The sequence below is a fragment of the Ictidomys tridecemlineatus genome, chromosome 1 (assembly GCF_052094955.1).
Source record: "Ictidomys tridecemlineatus isolate mIctTri1 chromosome 1, mIctTri1.hap1, whole genome shotgun sequence".
In the NCBI taxonomy this organism is placed as follows: domain Eukaryota; kingdom Metazoa; phylum Chordata; class Mammalia; order Rodentia; family Sciuridae; genus Ictidomys; species Ictidomys tridecemlineatus.
Genome location: NC_135477.1, coordinates 9,434,268 through 9,446,761, shown reverse-complemented (window position 1 = coordinate 9,446,761; position 12,494 = coordinate 9,434,268). Strand labels below are relative to the sequence as shown.

The window sequence follows — 12,494 nt, the reverse complement described above, 5'->3', positions numbered from 1 at the left end:
GGAGCAGTCAATAGTTTCAGAACCAGTGAACGTTCTGGATGTGTCACTTGGCTGCAGATTCCGATCCCACAGGAGAGGGAGCTTCTACCTGGTCCACATGCTCACCTCTTGATTCTATCAGGGAGGACACATGGAAGGGCTGTCTCACCAACACCCCATCCCCGTGGTGGCCAGCTCCCCAGGATAAATGGAAGAAAGCAGGATGGGCGCTGAGCAGGAAAAACCCACCTTACAGCAGAGGCCAGGAGGCGACCCAGGCCACTGTCTGTTCCTCTGTCCTTCTCCTTAACTGCTCATATGCTCCCTGGGCCACACAGGGTGCAGGCTTGTGCACACCCCAGGCATGGATGACGTGGGCTGTGTGGCTACCAGGGCACAGCTGCACTGTGACCACTGACCGTGGTCAGGAGTGATGGGATTTTTAACCATGCGCTTCAGGAACACAACTGAAGATAACCCTCAGGGTCTACAATTGATGGATGACGACAGTCTGGATTTTTGTTATTTTATTTAACAAACTTGAACCGTGTGCAAGCCAAGTTCTAAGAACTTTCCAAATATTAACTGGTTAGGTCCTCATAAAAACCCTACAGCAGTACTATTACACCACTGATATTCCATCCAGATTACCTCTGACTTTCAAATCCATCCTAGAAGGAGCAGGGATTCTTTTTTTTTTTTCCCTCCCCATAGATGAGACACTGAAACTCCAAGAGATTATATAACCTACGCAAAATCCCACAGCGAGTAGCAGAGTTGCACGTTGAGTCCTGGTGAGGAAGAATGAGTAACACCAGGGGAATCTTTGCAATGGCATTTAATCCTGGAGTTATCAGTCACTCCCCCATCGTAAGAACAGCCACAGCTCCAGACGCCAAGCCCCGGGGGCCGGGAGCTGTGTCTTCTTACACAAAGAAATGGAGGCACCAACCAAAATAACTCGAGCAAGTTCCAGTGTGGGCAGGATGCCAGTGAACACAAGAAACCCCCAGCTACATTCCTGTAGCTTCCATTTGCCCTCATTCTGCTAGAAAGTAGTGACAAGGAAATTCATCACTGCCCTGATGAATTTTTTTTTTTTTTCAATGAGAGGAAGAAAGCTCTATTCACTCATGGAGACTTTTGTTCGGATTTCAAGCTCTATTTTAATTTTCTAGTAGCAAGCATTGCAGTCGGCCACACTTTCAAACAATGATCTCAGATTCCTCTGTGCCTTCACTGTGGTGGCAGTGTTGTCACAGCTGACGAATGCTTTTTCTCCGTTAGGGCAGCCAACCAACATTTCCTGAATCGAATATGCCTCTCCAGGTTGCCCCAGGTAGTTCTAGGAGGGAAATTCTGGCTACTAATTTGGAAGAGAAGTCCCTGGAGTCATTTTTAAAGACTACACATGCATGTACTTATTAATAAGAATAAACAAATGACATGGCCTGTGAGTTGAGAACTGTTCTGTTTAGCTGTTGAATCCACCCATGTTCTTAGGATCCTGAATTGACATTCAGGTTGGTAGAGTGCCTGTGACTGCAGTGGATTTTAACAGAAGGAAGGGGTCCCGATGAAGTCTGTGTGTAATTGCTACCTTTCCAGAGGTGGCAAGATGAAGCTTGCTGTGACTCTTGAATTTCCATCAGTTGGACATGAATGGAAAAATAATTGGTTGGAAGGTGATCAGTTATTTATTGCTGTATAAGAAACACCCCAAAATTCAGTTGCTTCAAGCCCATTCACTGTTTCTCAGGGTTGCTGTTGACGGGCTGGTGTTGCCTATCTACCCTGGGCTTGCTCATGCGGCCCTGGGCAGCTGGCCCCTCTGCTGGGGCTGGAGGGTCCAAGATGACCCTGGCCACTCTCCATTCATTGTCATCATCCGGGATCCAGGGTGGGCTTTCTCACAGGGGTCAGTAGTCTTCCAAGAGGCCAGCTCTCATGAGGCCTTAGCTTAGAGCTCCTCACTGTCTCACTGGTCATGTTCTACTCGTGGTGCTAGGGTCCCAATAAAACTTTATTTACAAAATTTGTGCCACGTCAGATTTGGCCCAATGACCGCTGACTTGAAACCATGTGTCACTGTTTCTCACGACTCTGTGGTTGGTTAGGAAGCTCCACTGGCCTTGCTGGGCTCTCTGTTGCAGGTGGCTGCAGATAGCCAGTGGCTCAGAGAGGGTTGGAGGCCCTAAAGCGACTTGCTTACATTCCTGCAGCCTTGTGCTGCCTGTCCACTTGGCCCTTCTCTTCCTGCGGTCTCTTATCATTTATTAATCCGGCCAAAGTTCCCTAGCATGGTAGATGGGACACTTCAAGATAACACGTGCAAGAGGTGCACAGCCCCCTGAGGTCTGGACTCCAGAACTTAGACAACTTCGGCCACATTATTAGGGTCAAAGCGAACTTTAGGGCCGGGCCAGGGCCAAGGAGCGGAGCCACGGCCTCCACTTCTGGAGTCCAGCAGGAGGGGCTCCTTATTTTTCAGTTCCCCTCAGAGATGAACTGGACACCTTCACTGTCACTACTCCCAGGGACCATGAGCAGTTGGGTCCCTGGCCACCAGCATGAGTCCATTCAGCCAGCTCACCAGTGGAACCGGGAAACCAAACTCCCCGAACCGCTCTGCCTGAGCCTATTGATGCTTTTCATAGACCCTTGGTCCAGACTAAGAAAATAAGTCACTGAAAATGAGAATCAAAAGGCGACGGGAGGGTCTCGAGTCCAAGAGTAAGTGAAGGTGAAGCCCCTTTTCTTCCCCCACCCCCTTCCCGTGACCACCACACAGAAGGGTCTGCAGCCAGGGACCTTTTTATTTTCAGTGGGATCATGAGCACTTCCTGGAGGGTTCTCAAACTCTCTCCACTCTCCCCTGGAAAATTCCCTGAGCAAGTCCATGTCTCAAAGTCGAAATCAGAAGGATCCTCTTTTTAAACAAAAACCTAATGCTCCTCCTGGTCCTGTCCATCAGATACTTTCTCTGGAATACTGATAGTTCTTTTTAAATACAATGCATAAGGATCCGTCTGCTCACAGAGGCATGTCTAGTTGTAGTACGTCTTTGATGCATAAGCCAAAAGACAGACTACTTCCTAATATTGTACATAATGCATTTTATTTTTAAAATAAAATTCCATGTAAAATATAAATGAATTAAATATACACCTCTAGAGAGCAAGAAAATAGTAAAAAAATGTTTCTCCTTCCCCTGCTTCATCTGCCCTCTTCTAAAGGAGCCACTTTGGAATGTCACCGTTAAAATGTATGAAAATGAAGCCTCCCGAGGTGCCTTTCATTCCTCCGTGGAGAACACAAATGTGGCTTATTATTTGCTTTTTACAAGTGTTGATTTTTTTTTGTGACTCTTTATTTAAAGTTATTTGTCATTGCAAAGCCAAACACAGAACTCGTTTTCAAAGGTAACTTATACCACGAGCCTGCAATGGTATTATCTGCCATGTGGACTTAAGAACTCTTGTTCTCTGAATAGGTTTTAAATCAAAAGCGTTAAGTAGAGTTTAAGCCCCATGTCATTTTAAATTCCAAGCTCTAGATCCATGAAGCATGGCTTTTATGATGGAAATGACAACTGACCCTCGCCTGTAACAGATCCAGCAAACTAACTTTGTGGCTCTCGCAGTGGTTTCCCAGCCAGTCTTGCAGGCAGATAAGACATGAATGAGGAGGATAGTGGGCGTAAGACCAGAGGGCAGCATGGGGCTCCAGAGGGGGTATACCAGCTATCCCTTCAGCGCCCGGCTCCTGCTCCTGTCTAGGTCTGTTGTGAGAAGGGCCCCCTGGCTGCCTGTCTTTCAGCAAATTCCTTTATTACAAACTTTTCTGAACTTATACAATAAGAGCAAAGCAATCACAGTTATCAAGTGTGTCTTCCATAGGCCACACACTCGAAAACTTTGTCATTCGATCCTGCAACAGCCCTGTGACATAGTTTAAGCATGCTTCTCCCGGTTTTACTGACAAAGAAACTGGGTCTTGGGAAGTTCAGTAAATTTCCCAAGGGTGCACAGATAATAATGAGCAAAGCTGAGACTCAAACCCAGGTCTGTGTGACCCCAAGCTTAAGCTCCCCTCTACTGCAATGGTCTTAGCACTTCATTACTCAGCCTCCTTGGGTTTCTCTCCCCTAATTACGGTGTAAGCTTCTCAAGGGGAGAGACAGAAGTGTTATATATGTCTATGGTATCCAGGGTAACTGGCACAGTCCTTTAACAAAAGGAATCTATCTGCTTGTTTAAAAAAGTGGTATATATTCGTCTTCTACTGTCTGAAAATCCTACATCTTTTAGAAAATTTGTCGGTGCTGGGTTGCAAAATAATTTTCTTTAACATTCAGTGTGAGTTTCATCAACTTGAACCGGGTAAACCAGCAGACCATGTTTGGAGTGAAACTCCAGGGGCCGAGGGCGGGTCTCCCAGAGAAAGCAAAGGAATGCAGGGGGACCCATCTGTCACTCAGTGCTCTGGACCAGCAGCGTCTCCCTGATGGACCACCGGGCTCTGGATTGGAGAGGAGCATTAGCGTCAAAGCCTGATAAAGTCACATTCATCTAACAAACTCCACCATCACCTCATTATATATGAAAAATAGAATGCTCCAGGGCACTTGGAGATATTTTCGGTCAAAATAACATTTTTCCTTTGTCAGGGAACCAAAAGCCGTCGCCTAATTGCGTGGTGAGCTGTCAGGACAGGCCGCCCAGCCAGCGGGGTCAGAGCCAGAGGTCTGGGAGTGTAAACTGTCCTCCAGCCAGTGAGCATTTCCTCCCCCAAAGAGAAATTGTTGTTAAAACCCTAATTGAGAGGTCAGTGGTCTTAGGACAGGCAAGAGATAAGCCACCGGCTATGCGAAGCCACATCGCCTTTGATCTGCCAGGCCTTTTGGCATGGAAGGAGAGCCAGAGGTTCTCTAATCTTCTTAAAGATAAGCTGTAACTGTTTGGAGGGACGGGGCTCCAGGGCAGAGAGAGGGTCTCTCCCTGTGTACAGGGGGCCAGGCTGGTGAAGGGAAGGGTCCCAACCTGACATTCCAGCCCACACGTCCTCACCTGCTCCAGGATGGGCAGCCACCTGACCTTGCCCAGCCTGGGCAAAGAGAGAGCCTGCTGCACCCACAGGCCCGGCCTCAGCCCCTCCCCAGGAGGATGCCTTCCCCGAAGAAAGTCAGGAGTTGGTCCAAAAGCCCCGCAGAAAAGAACAAGGGAGGCAGAAAGAGGGCAAGGAGAAAGGGAGAGAAGAAAGAGCTAAAGAACCAAGTGATTGCGAATCTCTGTGTAATACCAAGAATATTCCACTAAAAACCGTGTGAAAAGTAGAAGGCCATGATTCTTCTTTTCCCCATAGCAAACGGTTAACTTAATGGACGTGAGTGGGATGAGCATGGAAGGGACTCCTCCTGCAGGAGAGATCTTAACCCAAGTCTCCAATGCTGCTTGGCCTCCTGCTGACTAAGAAATGGACTTTGGGATGGATTCCCGGGGACTGGAATCCACAGTGACAGGACAGGCTGGGAGCAGCTGGCGGAAGTGGATCGTCCACCCAGAGGAGAGAGGGTCGAGGCTCAGAGCTGCCACCGCCAGGCGCCTCTGGGTGGTCCTCCTGACCCTGCATGTTTCCTTAGGCATCCCTTTATAAACCTTCCGACAAATGAGGTGGATATTCGGGGGCTTTACTAATGGAAGAGGACGCAGAGCTTGTGTGTGGGAAAGCGAGGCTCCTCTGCACCAGCACGGTTCAGGGTAGACAGTTGGTCACTGAGTTCAGAAAGTCGCTTCTATCCAGTGAAGTGCCATAGCCACCAACATAGACAGAAGTGAGGCACCACTGCACCAGCCCTGGGACCACCCAGCACTACACACACACACACACACACACACACACACACACACACAGCCTAGCCCCAGGGCACGAGAGCAGCTTTGTACTTTGGAAGACTGATAAAGCGGTGACGCTGCCTTCCCTGTGTACAGGGCAGGACCACACTTCTCAACACTGTCTTACTTTGACCTTAAAACACCGTGAAACTGTCATAAAATAGACTGAGCTGTGGACAACCATACCCCCGTCCACCTTCAGGTGTTCAGAACTCGGGTTCAAGAAGGTTACACGATGTGTCTAATAAAGGTTGCTCAGCAAATAAGACATAGAGACAAATTTGCACCCGGACCTTTGAGTGTAAATCTGAAAACAGACTCGGGAAGCCCCCTTCAGTAAGATACCAAAGTTGACTTTGAACATAAAATTTCACAGTAAGGACAGGAACCTCAGAAGGCAACTCCCATCCAGTCGAGGAATCCCCCTAGACAGACGTGCAGGCTCCGAGCACCACCTGTGCCGTGTCTGTGCCGTGTCCTGGACAGAGCCGGCAGGGCATCCCCGGCCGCTGGAGCCTCGGTGGCCAGCACAGAGGGAAAGAGTTCAGCAAATCATGCTCCAGCTCCTTGCTCTGCTTCCTTCTCTGTACCAGGAATAAAGAGGGAATCAGTAAGTGTCTTAATGGCTTTCCAAGGGCTCCTTCCATGAGCCCAGGGAGGAAGGTTTTGAAAACAGACAACGCTCCGTTGAAGTCAGCAGTCTAGATTGGGACTTGTTCGTATCATCGTTGAACCACCGAGGCAAAAACACAATCTGGCCTTCCACCAAGGAATGGTGCTGTCATTATGTAGCTGGAGAGTGTCATAAGGCACAATGACACAGGGCTTCTGTCTGAGAGGGGCACCTTTGAAGATTCTGAGATGGACACCTATGAGCATGTGGAGTCAAAGCCACGTAAATACGCTCTCCTGGCCCACGCTGGCCACCAGACCTCTCTACCTGACTCACAGAAAGGGAGAGGCAGGAGAAAAGATAAACAGGATGGAAAGAGCAAGGAAGAGATCTAGATTAGCTGTAGAGAGGGTTCTTAGAAGTTCAGCATGCCACTTGGAAGAAACAAAGAACAATCCAGAAAGTCTTCAGTTCCCCAGAATTTCCAAATTGCACACCCCCCCCAAAAAAAATCTCATGCCTGATCCCTCTTCTTCCATCTCAAATTCCTAAGCACATTGAAAAATGGATCTCTCAGCATGCAGAAATTTGATGATACTTTGTAAGCACCCAACATTCCTGAACGATACCAAAGCTACCCATTTTAATACTATTTATCTCCAAAATATGCATTGCCTCATTATTATCATCAATCAAATATTTTCCCAAAGGAAAGAAATTAATTGCCCACCAGAAATGTTTTGAAATGTTTACATGGGTTTCTTTGTTTAAGCACGGAATAAGTGTGTGGGAGCCTGTTTATAAGTTAGTAAAGTGTTAGTAAACTCTGGTTTGACACTGATAAGGTTCATATGAAACTCATCACTGAAACTGTTGCCTAAATAATAAACAGGATCTCTTGGTCTACCCTCTTTCAAGCATGTCTCCCTAGATTAAAAAACATGTACTGTGGGCTAGGGATATAGCTCAGTTGGTAGAGTGCTTGCCTTGCATGCACAAAGCCCTGGGTTTGATCCCCAGCACCACACACCCACCCACACACCCACCCACCCACACACACACACACACACACACGTACCGTAACTGGAAGAAATGTGAAATGTGCCACTAAGATGGCAGCAATACTGTTGGGTTTGGGATATGTCTAGGGATAAACAGCTCTTAGCAGGAGCCGGAGTCTCCCCATGCAGAATCTTCCTTGGGTCAACCACAGCCAGTCAATGAGAATTAGTCTTCCTCCTTTGCAAAGTGGCGATAATAGCGTTGCTTCTCAGACAGGATTTCTGCAAGGATTAAATGAAATGTGGTTTGGAAGTGACCTTGGACAGACCTGGTATGGAGTAAATCATCCGTGCTTTGGTGAACGACTACTGTGATCCAAGCAGAGTGAGTTTTCTCAAGCCCTGTGATGCCTGAGAAGGATCTTTCTCATCCATGCTCAGTCATGAGGAGACCTTGTAATTCAGTGCTCTCAAAGGAAGGACAGAATGCAGGAGTCCACGGACCCTTCTCTATGCTCTGGGCGTAGTGCTGGATCTGCCACTAACCATTGGGTGATGGTGAGCCAATATCAAGGGGGTCACTAAAAATCAGCAGGACCTCAGCTTCCACATCCAACTAACGAGAAGGTTGATGACATTTTAAATCTAACACCTTCTCTTCAAATGATACCTTACCAACAGCTAAACCAGAGAAAAAAATCAATAAATAGAGCGATGCTCTGATTTTGCAGGTTGGAGAGTTCAGAGTTCTGCTGTGGGGACCCTCCTTCTCCACCTTCATTCCACGCATCTTCACTGTGAACACAGCCTCCTGGGCTTTTGCAATAAGGCCCTCTGTTTATCTTGCTCTGTAGCTCCCAACATGCCACTTCCCCAGGTAGAGGATCAATAATTGATAGTGGACACTTTCTCTATTGGATTCTAGCATCTTCCCTCCACAAGGCCTTTACTAGACTTGGCACAAGATCATGCCTATGAGCACTGTTTTTTTTTTTTTTTTGTCTCCTCCATGAATATTTATGGAGAATTGATACGGCAATACACACAGAGGTCACAGTGAAAACAACAATGTGGCCTCTGACCTCAGAGGATCATTCTAGAAGGGAACATGAAAATGGTATTAGTCTAGCAAGGTAGGATTTACCTCCTGGTTCTTCCACCAGGCTAATTAATGCAATGGCCTCAAGCAAGTTTCTAAACCTCCGGGTGTCCATTTCAACGGAAGATGGAAATAGAAACACCTACTTTCTACATTGAGTCAAATAACTTACTGAAAGCCTCGAGCATATTGTCTTTAAACTTTGGTTCTAAAACAATGCAAGTCGGGTTTCTTTGGTGGCTAAGTGAGAAGGCCCTGTGCTGTCTCACAGCCAAGCCTTTATTTGTCCCCAAACTGTAACAAAGCCTGTCTACCTACGGGCCTGCTCTGACCCAGTTTCAGGCCTGAGACTGTCCAATTGTGTTGGGTTGGCTCATTAATCACACGGATCCTGAATGAAGGGCTCACACACTGTCATTAACTCCAGACCAGACGCTGCTGGCAACCACCCCTCCGACCGCTGCTCCCAGCAAGCCATTGTCCCAGACTTTTCTACCACGCAGGGTTTGCTGGGAGCTGGGAGCCGGGTCTCCTCCAGCCTCCTGGGCCACACTGCTCAACTGCAGTGTAGGACAAAGGACGGGGGTGCGGCTGGGTGTACACAGTCCCCACAGGAAGCAACCCCTCAACAAGTCAGCTCTAGGCAGCTCAGGGTCCAGGTCAGGGGCCAAGCCCAGCCAGACAATAGAGGCCAGAAAACACCACCGAGCAGTGGGCAGGCAGCCCCAGGAGGAGAGCCCTTGAGCCACTCACTGCATTGTGCAAAGATGGCTACAGGAAGAAAGGAGCCGGCACTCCCAGCAGCCCTCCTGCCGCGGAGCCCACGGGCCTGGCCTTCTGTCTACACTGCTGCTGCTGGTATCATTTGTTTGTTGGTGCAATAAAGGATTATACCTAGCCAGGGAACGTGCGGATTTCACAGAGGGTCGCAGGGCTCACAGCTCCACTTCTTTGTGATCACTGAATTTCACACTCTTTTAGGTTTCTTTCTGTACCCTGGTGGGGCACCAAAGAATGGCTTCATGTTCCCAACCACCAAAGCTGACTTACCCCCGAAAACCCACAAAATAAAAACAACTATAAAAAGACTCTCTCTGCCTAAGTGTGTTAGTGTAGAGGGGCAGGGACGGTGGCCAGGCTTCTGAGCGGCACAACAGTATCCATTTGGGCTCAAGGCGAACTCTGGCTACCCCTCCTACCATTCCCGCTCCCATGGAACTTTCTCTGCCTCGTACGTGTGGATCTTATCTGCCCACAGCCACAGTGGAGTTGCGGGTAGCTCCAGGAGGGCAGCACCAGGCCCAGGACACTGGGGCAGGATATAGCAGCAGACAAACTGGGTGCTCAGTAATGCTTTGAAGTTGCAAATCCCGGAAGACTGTTGCTAAATCTCTTAAGGTAAGATTAGCTCGCAGTTAGTGAGCCTCTGAAGGCTATGTGCATCCATGTATCTCCTCTAATCCCAATATGTCTTCCATTTTATGGAAGGAAACCGAGGTTCACTTTGAACCCCCAGAGCAGTTTCTCAGATGTCTTTAGACCTGGGAGCCCAACCTCCAGTCTGCTTGGTACCCGACACCAGCAATTCTCATCTGCAGTGTGATCACGTACTGCTGAGTCAAATTCATTTGTGATTCACACCTCAAGTAATTTTTTGCCAGTAAGAATTTAAGCAGCTATGTCATTAAAGTTTAAAAGACAAAGAAATAAGGATAGACTTCAGGTTGGCCTCTTAGAACCCAATTTCTCTCCTGTGCATTACCATCTGCTTTACGAGGGAGGAAGGAGTAGATGCGTGAAGTGTTGGGAGTGGGGATCACCTACCTTCTCCATCTTCTCCTGTCCCCCCCCACACACACACCTCAAGCCAGAGGGAGCCACAATTGATAACGTCTTATTCCTAGTTAGGGCAACACATTCAGAGAGGGCTCTAGTTCCCAGAAAATTTCGGATGCAGAGGTTTGGGGAATCTGGGCCTCTCCATGGGTTGTGAGCTTCATCTTCAATGGGATGGGGAAAGATGGAGAATGCCTGGTCCCCTACCAGCACTGCCGAGAGACTTCCTCCTACTGATCTCCTAAGATGCTTTTAATTTAAAAAGCTCCTGTTCACTTATCCCATTAGAACCCTCCACTCCATGTTACAGAGAACAATATTTAACTCTGGAAGCATTTTAATGTAATTTTCTCTATCTTTTAGATCAGTTTATTCTCGAAATTACCCCCACCCTCAAAATATAGAACATATCAAAATATCAATTGTCCCATTTTATGGACAATAGATCCCGAGACATAGTTTGCAAGTCCTGATTGCTTTAGTTCTTATGTTCTAACACCATTAGGCAGGTACCGCAGGGATGCACAGGGCTCAGCGTCCCATGAATAGCAGCAGAGTGCAAGATTGGCTTTTTATAGCACAAAGAGAGGCTTCTGGCCAGAAACGAGGTGTGTTGTTTTAGGATGAGTTGGATTTCTGCAGTAATTGCTTGCGGGAGGGTCCTCTTATTTTTAGAAATCAGCACTTCTGCATGAATCTAGAACTAGCCCTCACGGACACATAAATAAAGAAACACAAACCTCCTTGGGAAGTTATTAGAATTCATGTCTTTTTAGTCTCATTTCCATATCATAAAAAAACACATGTGCAATGGATTACAGGTAGAGTCACCTGAAAGAAGACCCCTACGATAAGGAAGAGATAAGGAGGTACTCAAGACCCTTTTTTTTTCCATTGAGAATGTATTCCAAATATCTCAGCAGAAAATAGCAGATCGACTTTTTTTAAAAAATATTTTTTAATAATAGATGGACACGATACCTTTATTTTATTTATTTTGTACGTGGTGCCAGGGATCAAACCCAGTGCCTCACACATGCCACTGAGCCACAACTCCGCCTGCAGATTAACTTTTAAATGGTGTGGACCACTGGGCTATTTTGCTTCACCAAGTACTTTTAATCAACATAAACAACAACAGAAGACCTATGTAGAAATTGTAAATCACTGAAAGATTGCAAATACATTGAAAGCATCTCATCTTCACAATACATAGTTATCCTGTTCTGTGAGAGGCCCAGATACAATGTGCTTGTTGAGTGGGCCACCCAGTTTATCCCACCCTCAGCAGGGACACGCAACCTGGGGGACCAGCAACTGCACCTTTCCAGGTTTCTGAGTGATTGGGTGCAGCGGGTGTGGGATCAGCACCCTGCTTCACCACAACTCTGTGAACACTCGAGGACTTGCATTGCAAAGAGTTCCCACTAACGAGAACTAGTTCCTCCTCCCCCCAAAATGAAGAACCTGGGGGTTATTGGCTCATATAATTGAAAAGAGCAGAGGTAGGAAGTGAGACCTGGGCTAGATCTAGAAGCACCAAGGACATGGGCTGTCATCACACAGCCTTGCTCTCCACTGTTGGAATCATGGTTAATTTTTTGTGCCAGTTTGACTGGGCTACAGGGTGCCCAGCTATTTAGGTCAAGCATTACTTTAGATGTGTCCGAGAATTTGTTTTTGGAAGAGATTAACATTTGAATTGGAAGATCTAGTAAAGCAGATTGCCCTCCCTCAGGAGGCTGGTTCTCAACCAGTCCTTGAAGGTCTAAATAGATCCCAAAAGCTGACCCCTCTGTGAGTGAGAGGAAGTCCCCCTGTTCTCCTGCCCTGAGCTGAATCTTGGTTCTCTTCCAGCCTTAACACTTGGACTGACACAGTCACTCTTCTGAGGTCTCAAGGCTTCTGGTTGGAGGACTAGAATTTGCATTACAGGACCATGCCCCAGTTGCCTGAATTGACAGTGGCCTTTCTGATTTAGCCTGGGATCCAGAAGAGCTAGGACATAAATCTCTGTAGTAGACCTGGATGCAGTACATTCTGCTTGGCCTCCACCTTGTCAACAACACTTG

The 12,494-nt window shown here is 47.4% G+C and overlaps 1 protein-coding gene and 1 long non-coding RNA gene across 6 annotated transcripts in view; one reads left to right on the top strand and one right to left on the bottom strand.

Annotated features, from left to right (window-relative positions):
- LOC120885535 (uncharacterized) overlaps positions 1-1,429 on the top strand; it is an 8,152-nt gene extending 6,723 nt beyond the window's left edge. The window contains exon 3 of the long non-coding RNA XR_005728205.2: positions 1-1,429. This exon is cut by the window's left edge and continues 1,761 nt beyond it. This is a non-coding gene — a long non-coding RNA (uncharacterized LOC120885535).
- A 4,898-nt stretch (positions 1,430-6,327) lies between these two features.
- Positions 6,328-12,494, bottom strand: part of LOC144374982 (uncharacterized) — a 262,307-nt gene continuing 256,140 nt past the window's right edge. For all 5 annotated transcript variants that reach the window (XR_013434224.1, XR_013434266.1, XR_013434269.1 and 2 more), the window contains 2 exons: positions 7,565-7,769; positions 6,328-6,457 (listed from right to left, as the gene is read on the bottom strand). The gene's annotated coding sequence lies outside the window, so the exon portion shown is untranslated. The remainder of the gene's footprint in view (positions 6,458-7,564; positions 7,770-12,494) is intronic.